Here is a 20,553-nt window from a genome sequence, read left to right on the forward strand (position 1 = left end):
ACTTTATTGAGTTCTGCTTGGATTATGAGCAGATTATGATTGGACAAATACTCCCAAAAATGTATCATCAGTTCTTTAATACCCCAAAATATAAGATGGCGTATTCCATTCAACACTATATATTTTCTTTAAGGCAGTGCAACTCAAAAACATCACTCAGATCGTGGTTTTCAAACTGTGGTTTTCAAACTGTGATGAGAGCTTTGCACACAAGAGGGAAGTAGAGAATCAAACTGCCAGTTAAATGTTTACACAAACGAAACAGACTTTATTCATGATTTATGTTGGCCCTCAGTCCAGACACATGCATAGTAATAATATATAATGCATACATTACGCATTATTGGAGTTTCTGTAAACATTCGAAATGCGCTTCATTATGCTTTCTCATAACTTCAGTAGTTTTGGTAAATCGTAAATGGACGTTTCTAGTATTATGACCACTAAAAGCATTCTAAACTACACGTTAACACATTGATGGCAGAGGCTGCCATGCAGGGTGCAGTTGAGGAAAAAGTTGAAGAACTCTGAGCTTGAATGTCGAATCAAATCATAAAACTTCTAGTTAAATCGATATATTCATTAATGTGATAAGTCAAACATGGAAAATACTCTCAGCTGAGGACACTAATTACATACTTTGTTTCCACAGACTGAATTACTCAAAAACCCAGGTGGCTGTCTGACGGATCAGCAAGAAGTGTTAACAAAGACTCGTACACATATGGCTATATCTACACAGAAGGATGTAACATTCTCCTCATTGGTTCACGTTGGCGCGGTCACGCCCCTTGGAGAGCAGTGTCAGGAAGAGATGGTTGTAGACCTGTTTACCTTAAAGGAGAAGTGTTCCTACTGTGTTTACATTCAATATTGTGCTCTTTATACATTCAGTGCAGAAAATACATATTGTGCAGAAATACATTTTGATTGAGGTAGACAAATACATATGATAGTCTTCAAGTGTGGATTAATACAATCAGGAGTTATTTACTTCACAAATTCCCCCTTTACACACCATTTATGGTGTGTATAATATCCAGTAAATATAAGGCACCAAGTGGTGTGCAAATTCAGTATATGGTATACAAGAATACATTCTTAGGTTTTTATTTCAGTCATAAAAAGTACCTTTGGTAGAAAATATAAACTTTAATAAAAAATACCTTCTGTATAAAACATCAACTTTACTAAAGAATACCTTCAGTATAAAAACAAAGAACTTCCCTTTTTATTCCAGCATAAAGACATTTAACTTCAGTATAATAAAAAAAACACTTCCAGTAAAAGACTGTAAATATCAGTAAACGTTTAATCTCTGTATAAGACTGTAATATCTGTATACGACTGTGACTACAGTAAGAGACTGTAACTACAGTATAATCAGTGGCTTAGGTATGGCAGCAGTGAACACTTTGTGGAGTTATTCACACAAAATCATCTTCTTCCAGACTGTCTTGTTCCTGCCCTATATCATAGTCTAAAAGTAACTTGGTTTCCTCTTGCATCAAAAATTGACCTTTCTCTGTCTCTCTCTCTTTGGTCAGGGCAGTGGTGATCAGTCTAGTGATCAGGGTGCGGATACATGGAATGCAACAGCATCCACACAGTCTTAATATACCTCTTATTATCAGTATGATCAATAGAATACTCAACATCAACATCTTATACTGACCAAACCAACGCTCCATGGAGCCTGTGAAGTAATTTTCTACCTCGCCGTTTGTTGCTAGCTCTTTGCTGAGTGTGTTGAGTCCTTCCAAAGCTCTGGTAATGGATCCATCTGGGGCAGTGTTATTTGGGGTGAAAGTACAACACATACATCCAAACAATTTGCAGACACCCCCTTTTTCAGCTAACAGCATGTCTAATGCAATTCTGTTCTGTTGTGTCATCAGGCTAGTTTTCTCTAATTGCTCATACAGTCCAGTGATAGCATCTCTGGTGTAGTTTACAAATCTCTGCTGGTTGTAATAAATGTAATTGATCCAATCTACATTTTTGTTGACAGTGACTCGAACGGAAATTTAAGACTCGCAAGTATTTGATTTCTAGCTTTGAATTCATTGGGCACACCACGTGGTACTCCTATGGAGTCTATGTAAATTGTGGAGTTGAAACTTCCACCGGGAACAGAAGGTTTAAATCGTCTCTGGGGACTTTCTCCATTAGACAGATCGGTGAGTTCTTCAGAAGTAAATTGCATTATGTAGAAAGGCATTACCAACTGTACCAACGCACAGGTACCTACCCAGTCTGCCGGTAGATTTGAATACAGGGTTTGTGTACCACAGTACCACCATACGTCAGTTCTGGCAAATAACATGAATGATACACTTGTTGCAAAAACCATACCTCCTGAGGTAACCTCTATGGTAGAATTACACCATTTCAAATGTCCTACCTCAGTGCCTGTACCACTGGTTTTACTGATGCACTCATAATCGCCCTCACAGGCTCTGAATGGAGGTGGAATGACGTCTTTTCTGGTCACGAGATACAACAAGGCTAATGATGTGCAGCCTTCGGGATTAATAAATGTGTACAATGCGAGCATACACTGGAGACCTGGTGGGCCATTACTCAGATTCAATGGGAATGGCATAGCTGCTAATTTAGGCCTAGCAGTGGCGCATGCAACACAGTTCGTCTGATGAATTTGTTCAACCGAGTATCTCACCCAATCCAACCACACATTTCTCTCTTGATATCCTGTCTCTACTGCCATTGTTTCTTTAAGACTACTGATATTCAGATAAGTCACTTTCATCCTTTTTTTGGCTAAGTCAGCAAGCAATTTATAGGGTGTTTTCTCAGGCTCTATTACCTTCAACCAAAAGATGAACAGTGGGTCTTTAGAATTTTTTGATATACCTAAAAAGTACAGGCCAGAATCAGAGATTTTGGTGGTTGAAAATCGTGATGACCACAGGGTTACAGTTTTTCGGATGACCATTACCAGCCAAAGTTCTTGGATCAGGATTAGGATTAGGTGGTTTTCTCACACCGCACTGACATGGGCTTCGTTTTATGATTCTCCATTTTTCAACCAAAGGATGTTCTAGATTAATCCATCCTCTGTTCGAGTGTGCAAACACATCTCCAAAATAACAGGGAGGTGTGCATAGATACTTGGCTTTGTTGGAATCGCAATGTGTGCTCCATACGAATCCATTAGCAGACATCATGGTGTTTACATCAAATTCAAACGAGGTGATCTTGCCTTTATTACTTCAATCTGTTCCTCTTTGAGGTGGTACTGAGGCAACCAACATGACTTCTGTCCAGGTCTCAGAGTGACTGAAACCTACTGTTGTGGCGGATTTAATAAGTACACATACACACACACACACACACACACACACACACACACACACACACACACACACACACACACACACATATATACACATATACACATATTTATAAAACGGACATGTCAAATCAAGCAATCTGATTGGTTCTTAGCCGTGATATAATGAGCGTATATCACGGGTAGAATTGTAGTTTTTCACAACAATTCAGTATCCCTCTGCGTCTGAGAAAAAGCTACACCGTTACAGTATTCCAGGACTGTGCCGATCAGCTGGCCCATGTCCTCACAGCTGGCCCATGTCCTCACGGACATCTTCAACACCTCGCTGGACCAGACTTTTGTTCCATCATGTTTCAAGTCAGCAGCCATTGTTCCAGTGCCTAAAAAACCACTTGTCTGAATGATTACCGGCCAGTAGCACTCACCCCCATCATGATGAAGTGCTTTGACAGACTGGTCAAGGACCATATCATCTCCATACTGCCCCCCAATCTCGACCAATTCCAGTTTGCTTACCGCCAAAACCGCTCCACAGAGGACGCCATCTCCTCTGTAATCCACCTGAGCCTGGCCCACCTGAAGGAGAAGAACACCCATGTGCGAATGCTGTTCCTGGATTTCAGCTCGGCATTCAACACAATTATCCCCCAGCACCTGGTAAGCGAACTGGGACCCCTCGGCCTCAACACCCCCCTGTGTAACTGGCTGCTGAATTTCCTCACCAACAGACCCCAGCATGTGCGGGTTGGAAACAGCACCTCCAGCACCATTTCTCTGAGCACCAGCTCCCCACAGGGCTGCATTCTGAGTCCACTGCTGTTCACCCTGATGACCCACGACTGCTGTGCCAGGTTCAGTACGAACCACATCCTGAAGTACACGGATGACACAACTGTGGTGGGACTCATCAGGGACAACAACAAACTGGCCTACAGGGAGGCGGTGAAACATCTGACAGAATGGTGTCAGACCAACAACCTGATCCTGAATGTTGACAAAACAAAAGAGATCATTGTTGACTTCAGGAAAAAAACAGCACTGTCACACACCACTCCTCCTCAACGGCACAGCAGTGAAGACTACAGACAGCACAAAGTTCTTGGGGGTGCAACTAACAAACAGTCTGACCTCCTAACTGGTGAAAAAGACACAGCAGCGCCTGCACTTTTTGCGCAGGTTGAAAAGAGCACAGCTCCCCCCTCCCATCCTCACCACGTTCTACAGAGGCACCATAGAGAGCATACTGACCAGTTGCATCTCTACCTGGTCTGGAAACTGCAACACCTCAGACTGGAAGTCTCTGCAGAGAGTGGTGAGGAAAGCGGAGAGGATCATCCGGACGTCTCTTCCTTCCATCAGAGACACTGCTAATAAACGCTGCCTCACCAGAGCCCAGAACATTATAAAAGACCCCACTCACCCCCACCACGGCCTGTTCTCCCTGCTGCCCTCTGGCAAGAGGTTCTGCAGCATAAGGAGCAGAACAACCAGATTCTGCAACAGACCATCAGACTGTTGAACCAAAAATAACTTTTTCTCCTGAGCAATGTGATGTGAACTCCACTCTAAGAACTCTTAAATGTATATATTTTTTAGAATGTATATATGTTATTTATATAAAGTACATTTATATTTTAAGTACATATTTTATTTTATATTTATGCATCAGCACCACGACACTTTTAAATATTTATGACCACTTTTACAGTAAGCCAGGACAACAAAATTTCATTTGAATTTTACATTGTATAATCTCTAAATGACAATAAAGTTTTTTATTGATTGATTTAAGATTACCCAGTTATCAAGACCTTGGATAACATCAACTATTCAATAACTTGTTTAACTGTATGTTGTGTCAACATTTTTAAACCTTGATTACAGTAAAAATTACAATTCCCATCTTATCATTATGTTTCACCCATGATCATTTCTTGTTTATGGTAAGTAGTTACCTTCAACCCAAGTGATTGACACATAACTTAACGTAGAGATAAAGGATTGGTTTTGTGTTAAAATAATAATTTGCTTGATTGTTATATTACTTTGGCCCAACAAAGCTTCCCCTGGACCATAGTGGGATTTGTTGTGCATGCATTTGTATAGAAAGTGTGCACAGAGACACTCCAGCACTTCGTTCCAGACTGTTTTCCGACCCTGCCGGCCTCTGACCTGCCTGTCTTGTTTGATTCCCGATCCTCTGCTGGTTTGTATGCTTGGATTATGTATGTACTTGTGCTCATTATCTGTCCTGCCCTGTACCTGCTGAGCTTTGACAGTAAACGTCATTGCCAACTGTTCCGGGTTTCCTGTGTGCTGCATTTGTGTCCAAACACATTCCGTAACAGGAGCAGGTGGATGCAGCCGCAAAGCCGAATCCTATGGCAGTCCAAGGTCAGAGCTGAGGGACGAGCTGTTATGAACATGACAAAGAATTGGACTCAAAAGCTCAAGACAAGGTTTCAAAAAAATAAAAGGTCTTGCCTCAGCAAAGTCAGCAAAGGAGATGTGGAAGAAAGCAATGACTGATGGAGGAAGAAAAATGGATTACAAAAAACACATGTGTCTCATGCGAAACTGTTTTCTCAGAACTCAACAAAACATGAAAGTGAGGAGGAGGGGTAGTAAAAGGTGACAAAGAAAAATTCCACATCAAGAAAGCTCTTACAATGGCTAATCCAAGATCACACTTGAGCTATCATGAGCTATTGCATGAATTGAATGTAGCCACTTGTACAACTGCGTGCAGTACTGACTATAGGAATTCTGCTCAGTGCAATTACTTTTTTGTTAGGAACAGAAGAGCTGTAGCTTTGCAGAGCAACTACGCCATTCTAGAAAAATGTACAGTATGCATTCCTCATTATTAAACCTGACATTGGTAAATGTTTTCTAGATGGATGTGAAGGGACAAATGTGTGTTGTGATGTTGGGTATATAGAGAATCAAAGACTGGTAAACACTGCAATGGATAAAACAAGCAATGATTAAGGAATTAGTAACATAAACCATAGTCAAAGTCAGTCAAAGCAGCTGAGCTTTGCTTGGAAAGTAATTGTAAAAAAAATATAAAGTAACTAGGAAATCCTTGGCTCAGGTTTGCCTTGGATCAGCCCCTAGTTATGCTGCTATAGGCTTAGACTGCCGGGGAACACCTCCCTGCTTTCTTCCTTCTCTTCCTCTCTCCTCCCCTCCCTCCCCTCTCTTCTTCTCCCTTCTTCTCCCTCTCTATCTGTATGCATTTATGTAAATGTATGTTACTAACTCACCATCCGGGATATCATCCCCGGAGTTTCTGTGTCTCTCATGTGGCAGGTTGCCACTGATAAAGTTTACGTCAGGATCAGGAATCGTGGCTGCGCCTGCTGCCCTGGTCCTGCTGTACACCGGGAAGCCTTTTTGACGTTTTTCTGGATTCATCCATACTTTCTCTTTTTTCAACACAACATCATTTCTGTCAAATGTTGTATTTGTACTATGTTTATCCTGTACATGCGACATCTATTGCACGTCTGTCCGTCCTGGGAGAGGGATCCCTCCTCAGTTGCTCTCCCTGAGGTTTCTTCCATTTTTTCCCCCTTTAATTATGGTGTTTCTTTTAGGAGGTTTTTCCTTGTGCGATGCGAGAGTCTACGGACAGAGGGTGTCGTAACCTGTACAGTATGTAACGCACACAGACAAATGTATAATTATAATTTGTGATATTGGGCTATATAAATAAATTTAATTTGATTTGAATACAAAGGGAAGACTTCAAAATCTTATTGTTTTGCTTCTTTATTTCTGATCAAATCTAATTACTGTTGTGTTTCCTTGTAGTTCTTTGGGAAACTGCATGCTTTTGCAACCTTTACTTTTATCATTGTGTTTACACAGCAGGTGTCTGGACATTTTTTGCACTACTAGACCACAATAAAAGCAGTGATGTCTTTTAATGTATTTACTTGATCCATCCTCTTTCTATATAACTGGATTTACACATACAGCTCATTATGAAGGGGCATTGACACACTTGCTTCATTGTTTTTATGTGTGTGCTCCATGTTCTCTTCATTTACTGCTCTGCAGTGTTTGCTCTTACTGGACGACTGACTGGAAGGCTTGATTTTGGGTAATTCGAAGCTGTACTCACTGTCAGTGCTTTCTCTTTCCTCTCTGGGATTTGGGATGTATTCCTCTCCGCTATCATCTGACCTGATCCAGTCTAAACAGCTGGTGTTGTCGCAGGGAAGTCAAGTCCTAACGAGGCCTGGTTTGATTTAAAACAAAGAAAACAAACACTGAATATCGGATGTGATTACTGTGATATAATTAACGAATAAATGTATTATCTTGTGTAATAACTGAGAAAGGCACGTATTTACATAGATAATGTGAAGAAATGGTAGGTACTATATATATTAAATAAAGCTCAACTCACTCATGACTGTCTTATCATATCAGGGATAATTGTGACTCATTGTGAACTTTTTAGCTTGAGAGACTGTTACCTGCTGGAGATCGCTGCCGCTACTCGTTTGATTGACGCTGGATTTATGTCATGATCTGTAGCGCGCTTGTTTGTGTGTGGCTCGGTGAGCTAATTGTGTACATGTTTGCAGAAACGGCTTGTTTAATTTCTTATATCGTTTGTGATTTAAAAACTGACTGCATAATTGTATTTAATTAAAAATGAGTAATACTTAAAGTTAAAATGCCGTTAGAAGTACATATTTACTCGGTAAAATGAAATGCATTTACTGTTTAAATGATGACAGCAGCTGTGCATGCGTTATGTTCATTTAGTGGGAGTGCATTTGTAAAATAATTTAAGGTTGAAATAGAAATAGTTTGAAATTACAAATGTGTGTATTTTGCTATTTACATTTATTTGAGTTGCCTTGTAATATGTATTAATTCTCTTTTCTGTTTGTTTCCATTCAAAAGGTTTTTCACCTCTAAGTACCTAACTTAAATACCTTGTCTGACTTTTGCTGAAATTGCAAAAAATAAAAGGAGGAAAAAAGGAAAAGAGCAGTTTGGTCTTTTGGAGTGAAATCCAGTTAAAACACTTTGGGTAGATGTTTCCATCCCTTTCAAGTAGGGAAAGCTGCACATTTAGAAAATAACATGACAGTGAAAAACCACGAGGAACTGTGAAACTAGAGAACCATGGAAATCTGGGAACTTTAAGATGGAACAGCAAGAGCAATAACCTGGTGTCTTGGGAAAAAGACTCATAATCTGGGCGTCTTTCAAGAGTAGTTGACCTTAACTGTGGACAACCTGCGAAGTGAGATTAAACATGGCGGATCATGCTAATAAGAAATCAGTTGAGAAACTCAAAGTGGAGAGAACAACGGCAAAAAGATTGTTTTCTCGCCTGGTCAACAGCATTACCAGGACTCATGAAGCCATGTCTGAAGAAGAGTTAAGAAACAATTTCGATAAACTCACTATCGAAGCCGAGAAAGTCATGGAAGTAAATGACGATGTGGCGGCCGGATTCATTGCAGAACTGGAGGTGGAGCTAGACACAGATGAGGAAGATGTGTTAACTGAACTGCAAAAAGATGACTTGGCAAGGACTGCAAATGAATGTGATGTGAAATTAAAGGAGATTAAAGCCCTAACTCAGGAGGCTCTTTGGGTCAAGTTTGGGAATGTTGAAATGTCTACAGCATTAGAGGCAGCAGAAGATGCATGTGAAAGCACCACTGCTGTACAATCCAACTGCAACCAGGAGGCATATGACTTTATGCTTAACCACCTGGAGGGATTAATAAAGGCCACAAAGGAGGTGCACGGTCGGTGGAAACGTTGGATCCCACAGGAAGATCAGAAGGAACTTCAGGTGCACTTGAAGATGCTCCAACTTCACTTTCCCAGGTTGCGAGAAGGTCCACCTCATACAGGCAAGGATAAAGGAGGATGCTGAACGACCAACACCGAGAGCAGTGACAAATTATGCCATGCCAACCATCAGGTTGAAACCGACGGCTCTTCCCAAATTCACTGGGAATAAACGGGACTTCCACAGGTGGAAGAAGGAATGGGAAGCACTCCAGAGGCAAGGAGAGCCAACCGGTTCAAGAGAAGTGAAGAAGGTTCAATTAGTGGATAGTCTTGACGACAAAATCACAAGAGACCTTCACCTCACAACCTATAACACGGCAGATGACATTTTCCGTGCCCTGGAGAACCGCTATGGAAATCAAATTACGATCGCTATTGAAATAGTGGAGGAGATACGAGAATGCCACCTGTTAGAAGTCATCAGCCACGGAAAATAGTGGAATTAATTCAAGCTGTGGAGAAGTCACTTCAAGACTTGAGTGACCTTGGGGACACGGGTGCTATCAAGAATCCACTGGTAACAAAAGCAATTGAATGTAAACTTCCTGAAACTCTCAAGAAGGAGTGGCTTGTCTATGTCGCTGACAGGAAAAATACTGTGGTGGCAGATAACCGGTTTGACAGTCTCTTGAGTTTCCTCAAAGGGCAAGAAAGCATATATGAGCAGATTGAGCAACTGAGGGATGAAGAGCCAAGTAGGAAAGAACCTAGGACGGAGCCAAGATACGCCAGAACCAGGTCTACCAAGTCAGAAGATGACTACACAGGGTGTGTAGTCTGTGGTGATGGCAAGCACAGAAAGAAGCTCTATTTTTGCAAACAGTTTTGTGCACTGAAGCTAGCAGAGAAAAAGACAGCAGTAAGAAAGGTGAAGGCATGTACAAGGTGCCTCGAGGTTCATGATAACAGTTCATACTGCAAATCTGCCTTTCTGTGTAGGAACCAACACTGCAAGGATGAACATACTCCTGAGCATCATTACTGTCTGTGCCCAAATGCTGAGACAAAGAAAATATTTGGTCCAGAAGAGGAGAAAGGCCGGAGGAAGTACATAGAGGATCAGGAGGAGTTTGTCAGGAAACTTTCACCAGAATTGGCGAAGCAATGTCGAGGTGTCTTTTCAAATTCTGCAACAAGAACCTGCAGGGATGGAAAGGACCACCGAAGCCTTCTGGTGGAAAGTGGCTTGCGTGAACTTCCAGTGGTTATGATGCTGCTCGAGGTCACGGCCAATGCTGGACAGAGAATTGGGACATTAATTGACCTGGCCTCAGTTACCAATTACATAACCCACAAGGCTGCAAGCAGACTGAACCTCAGAAGTGAAGAGATTACACTCATTGTCCATGGTGTTGGAGGCATGAAGGTTCGTGTGGAGACTAAACGATACCGCCTGAAGATCCGAGTAAGCACCCCCAAGGGCACTCTCAAACCGCACCAATTGGTTTGTTATGGACTGGACAGTATTGCAAATGTCCACAAACATGTAACACCCTTGCAACTGCAGATATTCTTTCCAGACATTCCACTTGATGAACTTAGGAGACTCAGAGAGATACACTTGCTCATAAACCATAGAGAAGGTCAGTTGGCGCCTCAGAAAATCAAAACTGTTGGAGATCTCGTGTTGTGGGACGGACTACTAGGAAAGACTGTCGGGAGAACTCATCCTGAGCTCTTTGAGGAACTCACTGTGTCAGCCCACATGTCCAAGACACATTTTTGCAAGGTCCATGAGAGCGAAGTATGAGGAACTCACTGGCATGGTCCCAGAGAAGTTCCCACCAAACAAACAAGATGACATCCGGGAGGCAGGTACAAAGCAACAAACCGGGACTTCCTAGAGTGGTGGAAGTGGGATAGCATTGGCGCAGCATGGGAACCGAAATGCGGAGGATGTCGCTGCGGAAACTGCCAGCCGGGCAGAAAAGAAAGAAACCACATTGGCACGCTAAGTATCCTTGGTTAGAAGACCCAGCCTCATTGCCAAACAATAGAAGGGGAGTCGAGGCTACATTCCAGATAACCCAAAAGCAGCTGGCAAAAGAACCCATATGGAAGGTGGCCAATTACATGACATGGTTGATCGAGGGGCTGCGGTTAAATTGTCCAAGGATGCTATCCTCAACTGGAAAGGGCCCGTGTGGTATGTGAGTCACCTTATTGTGCCAAACCCGCATTCTGTCACAACCTCAGTGAGAATCGTATGGAACAGCAGCCAAAGGTTCGGAGGCGTGAGCTTAAACGACTTGCTTATGAAAGGTCCAGATGTCCTGAACCAGATTCGTGCTGTCCTTCTCAGATTCAGGTGTTGAGTAAATGCGGCTCTGGATGACATAGAAAAGATGTACAATTCAGTTTGGTTGGAAGACCGAGAAATGCACTTGCATAGGTTCCTCTGGCGAGACTCCGAGGATGAAGAGCTGGGAGATTTTGCAATCACAAGAGTTAACATCGGAGACAAGCCCAGTTGTATTGCCCAGGTAGCAATGCACGAAACTGCTAACCTTCCTTTGCCTAGGATACATAGTAGCGGAGGACAAGCTCCATGTCATGATTTCAATCAATTTCTCGAAGAGAAAAGGAAAGATGAGACTTGGCCAAACTCCCTGACACGAAGAGAGCTGCTCAGCCAAGTATCAGGGCTATATGACCCAGTCGGCCTGGTATCTCCTGCTAAACAGAAAGGAGCCATTCTAGTACGAAGGGCCTTCCAAGAGGCAAAGAGCGAGAGTTGTCCAGTGAAAGACACATGGAACATAGGACTCTCAGATGGCATCAGAGAAGATGCAATTAAGCTCTTTGAAGAATATGTCCAGCTTGGCAAAGTCAAGTTCACCAGGGCACTAACTCCCGCAAGCTTCAGTGATAAGCCCTGGGCAATCACTTTCTCTGATGGAAGCGAGCAAGCCTATGGAGCCGTGATGTACTTGAGATGGAACTCGGACCAGGGCTCAATCGTAAGGCTGGTGGAATCCAAGGCAAACTTAACCCCATTGGACCACAAAGGTGATGCGGTCAAAGCGGAGATATGTGGAGCAGTGTTTGCCTCACACCTGAAAAAGCACAGCTGAATCCAAGCTGAGAGGTGGTTTCATTTTATTCATAGCCAAACAGTCCTTGGTGCAGTATAGCGAGAAAGTTATGGCTATCAGACATTCTTTGCAAATAGGATTGGAGAGATTCAAAACGGCACAAGGATTCAGGACTGGTGGTGGATTCCAGGTCCACAAAACATTGCTGATATTATCACCAGAGGAGCCAATCCTCAAAATCTGGATGAAGACTCGGAGTGGCAGAATGGAACACAGTTTTTGAGTTTACCAATCAAATCATCCAAAGATCTGGCAGCTATAGCCAGAAAAAGCATCAACACAATGCAAAAGAAGGCATTTGTTGCTGCGCTGACAAGGACCAAGGTGGAGAAACAAGACCAAAACCAGGTTCAAACAGAACAAAAAAGGCCACCGGCAGGATCAGCCATCCGAAAGCTTGTAGACGACAAGCGGTTCAGTGATCTTACCCGACTTGTCAAGACAGTCGCATGGGTCTGGAGGGCAGCAAAAAGGTTCATAGGACAGAATCAAGCCATGAACAACCCAAAGTGGGAGGTAGTCTCCTTAGCAGGAGTGATCTCCGTAAGGGAACGAGGAGATGCACTAAGAGACATTTGGCATCTGGCAGCACAAGAAGGCACTGCTTTCCCAAGTACCACTACAGATAGGCTGGTAGTCTACAAAGACTGTTGGTTTGTGGCGGCCGAGTGCAGAACTTCAAAGAAGAGGGAGTTGGAGTCCCAATCTTGCGCTATGATGCCTGGGTGTCCACATGTTGGCTCGGGAGGCCCACAATGAGAGTCATGATGGTGTGGCCGGGACCTTGCTCAAGACAAGAAGGAAGGCATGGATCATAAGGGGCAGGAGACTCGCCCAAAAAGTTGTTGACGGTTGCATTGTCTGCAAGAAGGCAAAAGCGAGAAAGTGTCAACAAGTAATGGGTGACTTGCCACTGGAGAGAAATCCAGTTAAAAAGTAGATGTTTCCATCCCTTTAGGGAAGCTGCACATTTAGAAAATAACTTGACAGTATCGTATTATAAAGACATTGCAGTATCTTACTATAAACACATTACAGTATCATATTATAAAACACATTTCAGTATTGTATTATAAAAAAAAATTACAGTATCATACTATAAAACACATTACAGTATCGTACTATTAACACAGTTACAGTATCACACGATAAGACACATTACAGTATCGTATTATAAAACACATTACAGTATCGTACTATAAACACATTACAGTATCGTACTATTAACATAGTTACAGTATGACACGATAAGACACATCACAGTATCGTACTATGAACAGAGTTACAGTATCACATGATAAGACACATTACAGTATCGTACTTTTGAGTTACAATGATAGCATGTTAAGATACCGTTCTAGACAGTTAAGTTGCTATTCTAGAACGTGAAGTTGCAAGTCTATAATGTTAAGTTACAGTTCTAAAATGTTGAGTTGTAATGCTACCATGTCAAGTTACAGCTCCAAAATGTGAAGTTACAATTCTAGCATGTTTAGTTCTAATTCTAGAATGTGAAGTTGCAAGCCTATATTGTTTACTTACATTTCCAGACAGTTAATGTACAAATCTTGAATGTAGAGTTACATTTTCTTGCATGACCTTTGGTTAAGCAACACTCAGATACACCTTTGAAAGTTTAGTTGGTAGGGCTCAATGGACTTGCTTTTGGAATGGGTTTCCATTCCGAAAGGACCTCGTTTAAAGAGCCGTCTTGGTGATGATTCTCATCCCGACAGCATCATCTGAAGAGAGCAGAGACCGAACCCTCTCCCACAATCCGACAATATTTTTGCCCCGTGTGAGGGTCGAACTCACGACCTTCAGATTATGAGACTGACACGCTGCCTACTGCGCCAACGAGGCACAAAATGGTGTTAGCCTTTACCAGTAAAATGTAGTTCTCTTTTATTTATTATGATAAATTGTCATAATTAGCATAATAATGAACTGTATATTGTATATTACCTTGCCATTACAGTTTGAGATACTAATTATACAAAACTCTAGGAAAAAAACAATGAAGCAGCATCACACGTTGCAATTTGTCGAAATGACTATTCCCAAAGAATCGAAAGCCCAGTTGCATTGGCCGGGAATCGGACCAGGGCCTCCCGCGTGGCAGGAGAGAAATCTACCACTGAACCTCCAATGCTCATATGACACAACATGTAACCATTTTGCAAACGTGTCCAATAGCACGGCCAAAATAAATAGTTCCGAATGGGCAAACGCTTCTGTATTTCATTATTTGCTGTCTGTCCTTGCAGCAGGTATACATTCCAGTTAAACTCCTTTACATGGATTTGCTGTAAAGCATCTCACCAGAGTTTTCAAAACACAAGGAGTCAGAACCTACCACACACCACATCACATCTTTTCTGGTACACCCTAAGGATATGTGTCTCATTGCAGCTGATTCCAATGTTGAGTTACATTTCTAACATGTTCAGTTACAATTCTATAACGTTAACTTACAGTTCTAGAACGTGAAGTTGCAAGTCTATAATGTTAAGTTAAAGTTCAAGAATGTTAATGTACAGATCTAGAATGTTGAGTTTCATTTCCAGCGTGTTTAGTTACAATTCTAGAAAGTTAAGTTAAATCCTAGAATGTGAAATTGCAAGTCTACAATCTTAAATTATAGTTCTAGAATGGTAAGATACAAGTCAAGTAGGTTAGGTCCCAGTTCTAGAATGTTGAGTTACAATGATAGCATGTTAAGATACCGTTCTAGACAGTTAAGTTGCTATTCTAGAATGAGAAGTTGCAAGTCTATAATGTTAAGTTACAGTTCTAAAATGTTGAGTTGTAATGCTACCATGTCAAGTTACAGCTCCAAAATGTGAAGTTACAATTCTAGCATGTTTAGTTAAAATTCTAGCATGTTTAGTTCTAATTCTAGAATGTGAAGTTGCAAGCCTATATTGTTTACTTACATTTCCAGACAGTAAATGTACAAATCTTGAATGTAGAGTTACATTTTCTTGCATGACCTTTGGTTAAGCAACACTCGGATACACCTTTGAAAGTTTAGTTGGTAGGGCTCAATGGACTTGCTTTTGGAATGGGTTTCCATTCCGAAAGGACCTCGTTTAAAGAGCCGTCTTGGTGATGATTCTCATCCCGACAGCATCATCTGAAGAGAGCAGAGACCGAACCCTCTCCCACAATCCGACAATATTTTTGCCCCGTGTGAGGGTCGAACTCACGACCTTCAGATTATGAGACTGACACGCTGCCTACTGCGCCAACGAGGCACAAAATGGTGTTAGCCTTTACCAGTAAAATGTAGTTCTCTTATATTTATTATGATAAATTGTCATAATTAGCATAATAATGAACTGTATATTGTATATTACCTTGCCATTACAGTTTGAGATACTAATTATACAAAACTCTAGGAAAAAAACCAATGAAGCAGCATCACACGTTGCAATTTGTCGAAATGACTATTCCCAAAGAATCGAAAGCCCAGTTGCATTGGCCGGGAATCGGACCAGGGCCTCCCGCGTGGCAGGAGAGAAATCTACCACTGAACCTCCAATGCTCATATGACACAACATGTAACCATTTTGCAAACGTGTCCAATAGCACGGCCAAAATAAATAGTTCCGAATGGGCAAACGCTTCTGTATTTCATTATTTGCTGTCTGTCCTTGCAGCAGGTATACATTCCAGTTAAACTCCTTTACATGGATTTGCTGTAAAGCATCTCACCAGAGTTTTCAAAACACAAGGAGTCAGAACCTACCACACACCACATCACATCTTTTCTGGTACACCCTAAGGATATGTGTCTCATTGCAGCTGATTCCAATGTTGAGTTACATTTCTAACATGTTCAGTTACAATTCTATAACGTTAACTTACAGTTCTAGAACGTGAAGTTGCAAGTCTATAATGTTAAGTTAAAGTTCAAGAATGTTAATGTACAGATCTAGAATGTTGAGTTTCATTTCCAGCGTGTTTAGTTACAATTCTAGAAAGTTAAGTTAAATCCTAGAATGTGAAATTGCAAGTCTACAATCTTAAATTATAGTTCTAGAATGTTAAGATACAAGTCAAGTAGGTTAGGTCCCAGTTCTAGAATGTTGAGTTACAATGATAGCATGTTAAGATACCGTTCTAGACAGTTAAGTTGCTATTCTAGAATGAGAAGTTGCAAGTCTATAATGTTAAGTTACAGTTCTAAAATGTTGAGTTGTAATGCTACCATGTCAAGTTACAGCTCCAAAATGTGAAGTTACAATTCTAGCATGTTTAGTTAAAATTCTAGCATGTTTAGTTCTAATTCTAGAATGTGAAGTTGCAAGCCTATATTGTTTACTTACATTTCCAGACAGTAAATGTACAAATCTTGAATGTAGAGTTACATTTTCTTGCATGACCTTTGGTTAAGCAACACTCGGATACACCTTTGAAAGTTTAGTTGGTAGGGCTCAATGGACTTGCTTTTGGAATGGGTTTCCATTCCGAAAGGACCTCGTTTAAAGAGCCGTCTTGGTGATGATTCTCATCCCGACAGCATCATCTGAAGAGAGCAGAGACCGAACCCTCTCCCACAATCCGACAATATTTTTGCCCCGTGTGAGGGTCGAACTCACGACCTTCAGATTATGAGACTGACACGCTGCCTACTGCGCCAACGAGGCACAAAATGGTGTTAGCCTTTACCAGTAAAATGTAGTTCTCTTTTATTTATTATGATAAATTGTCATAATTAGCATAATAATGAACTGTATATTGTATATTACCTTGCCATTACAGTTTGAGATACTAATTATACAAAACTCTAGGAAAAAAACAATGAAGCAGCATCACACGTTGCAATTTGTCGAAATGACTATTCCCAAAGAATCGAAAGCCCAGTTGCATTGGCCGGGAATCGGACCAGGGCCTCCCGCGTGGCAGGAGAGAAATCTACCACTGAACCTCCAATGCTCATATGACACAACATGTAACCATTTTGCAAACGTGTCCAATAGCACGGCCAAAATAAATAGTTCCGAATGGGCAAACGCTTCTGTATTTCATTATTTGCTGTCTGTCCTTGCAGCAGGTATACATTCCAGTTAAACTCCTTTACATGGATTTGCTGTAAAGCATCTCACCAGAGTTTTCAAAACACAAGGAGTCAGAACCTACCACACACCACATCACATCTTTTCTGGTACACCCTAAGGATATGTGTCTCATTGCAGCTGATTCCAATGTTGAGTTACATTTCTAACATGTTCAGTTACAATTCTATAACGTTAACTTACAGTTCTAGAACGTGAAGTTGCAAGTCTATAATGTTAAGTTAAAGTTCAAGAATGTTAATGTACAGATCTAGAATGTTGAGTTTCATTTCCAGCGTGTTTAGTTACAATTCTAGAAAGTTAAGTTAAATCCTAGAATGTGAAATTGCAAGTCTACAATCTTAAATTATAGTTCTAGAATGTTAAGATACAAGTCAAGTAGGTTAGGTCCCAGTTCTAGAATGTTGAGTTACAATGATAGCATGTTAAGATACCGTTCTAGACAGTTAAGTTGCTATTCTAGAATGAGAAGTTGCAAGTCTATAATGTTAAGTTACAGTTCTAAAATGTTGAGTTGTAATGCTACCATGTCAAGTTACAGCTCCAAAATGTGAAGTTACAATTCTAGCATGTTTAGTTAAAATTCTAGCATGTTTAGTTCTAATTCTAGAATGTGAAGTTGCAAGCCTATATTGTTTACTTACATTTCCAGACAGTAAATGTACAAATCTTGAATGTAGAGTTACATTTTCTTGCATGACCTTTGGTTAAGCAACACTCGGATACACCTTTGAAAGTTTAGTTGGTAGGGCTCAATGGACTTGCTTTTGGAATGGGTTTCCATTCCGAAAGGACCTCGTTTAAAGAGCCGTCTTGGTGATGATTCTCATCCCGACAGCATCATCTGAAGAGAGCAGAGACCGAACCCTCTCCCACAATCCGACAATATTTTTGCCCCGTGTGAGGGTCGAACTCACGACCTTCAGATTATGAGACTGACACGCTGCCTACTGCGCCAACGAGGCACAAAATGGTGTTAGCCTTTACCAGTAAAATGTAGTTCTCTTTTATTTATTATGATAAATTGTCATAATTAGCATAATAATGAACTGTATATTGTATATTACCTTGCCATTACAGTTTGAGATACTAATTATACAAAACTCTAGGAAAAAAACAATGAAGCAGCATCACACGTTGCAATTTGTCGAAATGACTATTCCCAAAGAATCGAAAGCCCAGTTGCATTGGCCGGGAATCGGACCAGGGCCTCCCGCGTGGCAGGAGAGAAATCTACCACTGAACCTCCAATGCTCATATGACACAACATGTAACCATTTTGCAAACGTGTCCAATAGCACGGCCAAAATAAATAGTTCCGAATGGGCAAACGCTTCTGTATTTCATTATTTGCTGTCTGTCCTTGCAGCAGGTATACATTCCAGTTAAACTCCTTTACATGGATTTGCTGTAAAGCATCTCACCAGAGTTTTCAAAACACAAGGAGTCAGAACCTACCACACACCACATCACATCTTTTCTGGTACACCCTAAGGATATGTGTCTCATTGCAGCTGATTCCAATGTTGAGTTACATTTCTAACATGTTCAGTTACAATTCTATAACGTTAACTTACAGTTCTAGAACGTGAAGTTGCAAGTCTATAATGTTAAGTTAAAGTTCAAGAATGTTAATGTACAGATCTAGAATGTTGAGTTTCATTTCCAGCGTGTTTAGTTACAATTCTAGAAAGTTAAGTTAAATCCTAGAATGTGAAATTGCAAGTCTACAATCTTAAATTATAGTTCTAGAATGTTAAGATACAAGTCAAGTAGGTTAGGTCCCAGTTCTAGAATGTTGAGTTACAATGATAGCATGTTAAGATACCGTTCTAGACAGTTAAGTTGCTATTCTAGAATGAGAAGTTGCAAGTCTATAATGTTAAGTTACAGTTCTAAAATGTTGAGTTGTAATGCTACCATGTCAAGTTACAGCTCCAAAATGTGAAGTTACAATTCTAGCATGTTTAGTTAAAATTCTAGCATGTTTAGTTCTAATTCTAGAATGTGAAGTTGCAAGCCTATATTGTTTACTTACATTTCCAGACAGTAAATGTACAAATCTTGAATGTAGAGTTACATTTTCTTGCATGACCTTTGGTTAAGCAACACTCGGATACACCTTTGAAAGTTTAGTTGGTAGGGCTCAATGGACTTGCTTTTGGAATGGGTTTCCATTCCGAAAGGACCTCGTTTAAAGAGCCGTCTTGGTGATGATTCTCATCCCGACAGCATCATCTGAAGAGAGCAGAGACCGAACCCTCTCCCACAATCCGACAATATTTTTGCCCCGTGTGAGGGTCGAACTCACGACCTTCAGATTATGAGACTGACACGCTGCCTACTGCGCCAACGAGGCACAAAATGGTGTTAGCCTTTACCAGTAAAATGTAGTTCTCTTTTATTTATTATGATAAATTGTCATAATTAGCATAATAATGAACTGTATATTGTATATTACCTTGCCATTACAGTTTGAGATACTAATTATACAAAACTCTAGGAAAAAAACAATGAAGCAGCATCACACGTTGCAATTTGTCGAAATGACTATTCCCAAAGAATCGAAAGCCCAGTTGCATTGGCCGGGAATCGGACCAGGGCCTCCCGCGTGGCAGGAGAGAAATCTACCACTGAACCTCCAATGCTCATATGACACAACATGTAACCATTTTGCAAACGTGTCCAATAGCACGGCCAAAATAAATAGTTCCGAATGGGCAAACGCTTCTGTATTTCATTATTTGCTGTCTGTCCTTGCAGCAGGTATACATTCCAGTTAAACTCCTTTACATGGATTTGCTGTAAAGCATCTCACCAGAGTTTTCAAAACACAAGGAGTCAGAACCTACCACACACCACATCACATCTTTTCTGGTACACCCTAAGGATATGTGTCTCATTGCAGCTGATTCCAATGTTGAGTTACATTTCTAACATGTTCAGTTACAATTCTATAACGTTAACTTACAGTTCTAGAACGTGAAGTTGCAAGTCTATAATGTTAAGTTAAAGTTCAAGAATGTTAATGTACAGATCTAGAATGTTGAGTTTCATTTCCAGCGTGTTTAGTTACAATTCTAGAAAGTTAAGTTAAATCCTAGAATGTGAAATTGCAAGTCTACAATCTTAAATTATAGTTCTAGAATGTTAAGATACAAGTCAAGTAGGTTAGGTCCCAGTTCTAGAATGTTGAGTTACAATGATAGCATGTTAAGATACCGTT

The 20,553-nt window shown here is 40.8% G+C and overlaps 5 non-coding genes across 5 annotated transcripts; all 5 read right to left on the reverse strand.

Moving 5' to 3' along the window:
• Window positions 1–14,036: 14,036 nt before the first annotated feature.
• Window positions 14,037–14,109, reverse strand: trnam-cau (transfer RNA methionine (anticodon CAU)). The gene has a single exon. It is a non-coding gene; the product is annotated as a tRNA-Met (tRNA).
• A 1,321-nt stretch (window positions 14,110–15,430) lies between these two features.
• On the reverse strand, window positions 15,431–15,503 carry trnam-cau (transfer RNA methionine (anticodon CAU)). Its single transcript has one exon. It is a non-coding gene; the product is annotated as a tRNA-Met (tRNA).
• Window positions 15,504–16,825: 1,322 nt separating this feature from the next.
• On the reverse strand, window positions 16,826–16,898 carry trnam-cau (transfer RNA methionine (anticodon CAU)). The gene has a single exon. It is a non-coding gene; the product is annotated as a tRNA-Met (tRNA).
• A 1,321-nt stretch (window positions 16,899–18,219) lies between these two features.
• On the reverse strand, window positions 18,220–18,292 carry trnam-cau (transfer RNA methionine (anticodon CAU)). Its single transcript has one exon. It is a non-coding gene; the product is annotated as a tRNA-Met (tRNA).
• Window positions 18,293–19,613: 1,321 nt separating this feature from the next.
• trnam-cau (transfer RNA methionine (anticodon CAU)) lies at window positions 19,614–19,686 on the reverse strand. Its single transcript has one exon. It is a non-coding gene; the product is annotated as a tRNA-Met (tRNA).
• Window positions 19,687–20,553: the final 867 nt, after the last annotated feature.

Source organism: Cottoperca gobio, chromosome 2 (genome assembly GCF_900634415.1).
Source record: "Cottoperca gobio chromosome 2, fCotGob3.1, whole genome shotgun sequence".
Lineage (NCBI taxonomy): Eukaryota > Metazoa > Chordata > Actinopteri > Perciformes > Bovichtidae > Cottoperca > Cottoperca gobio.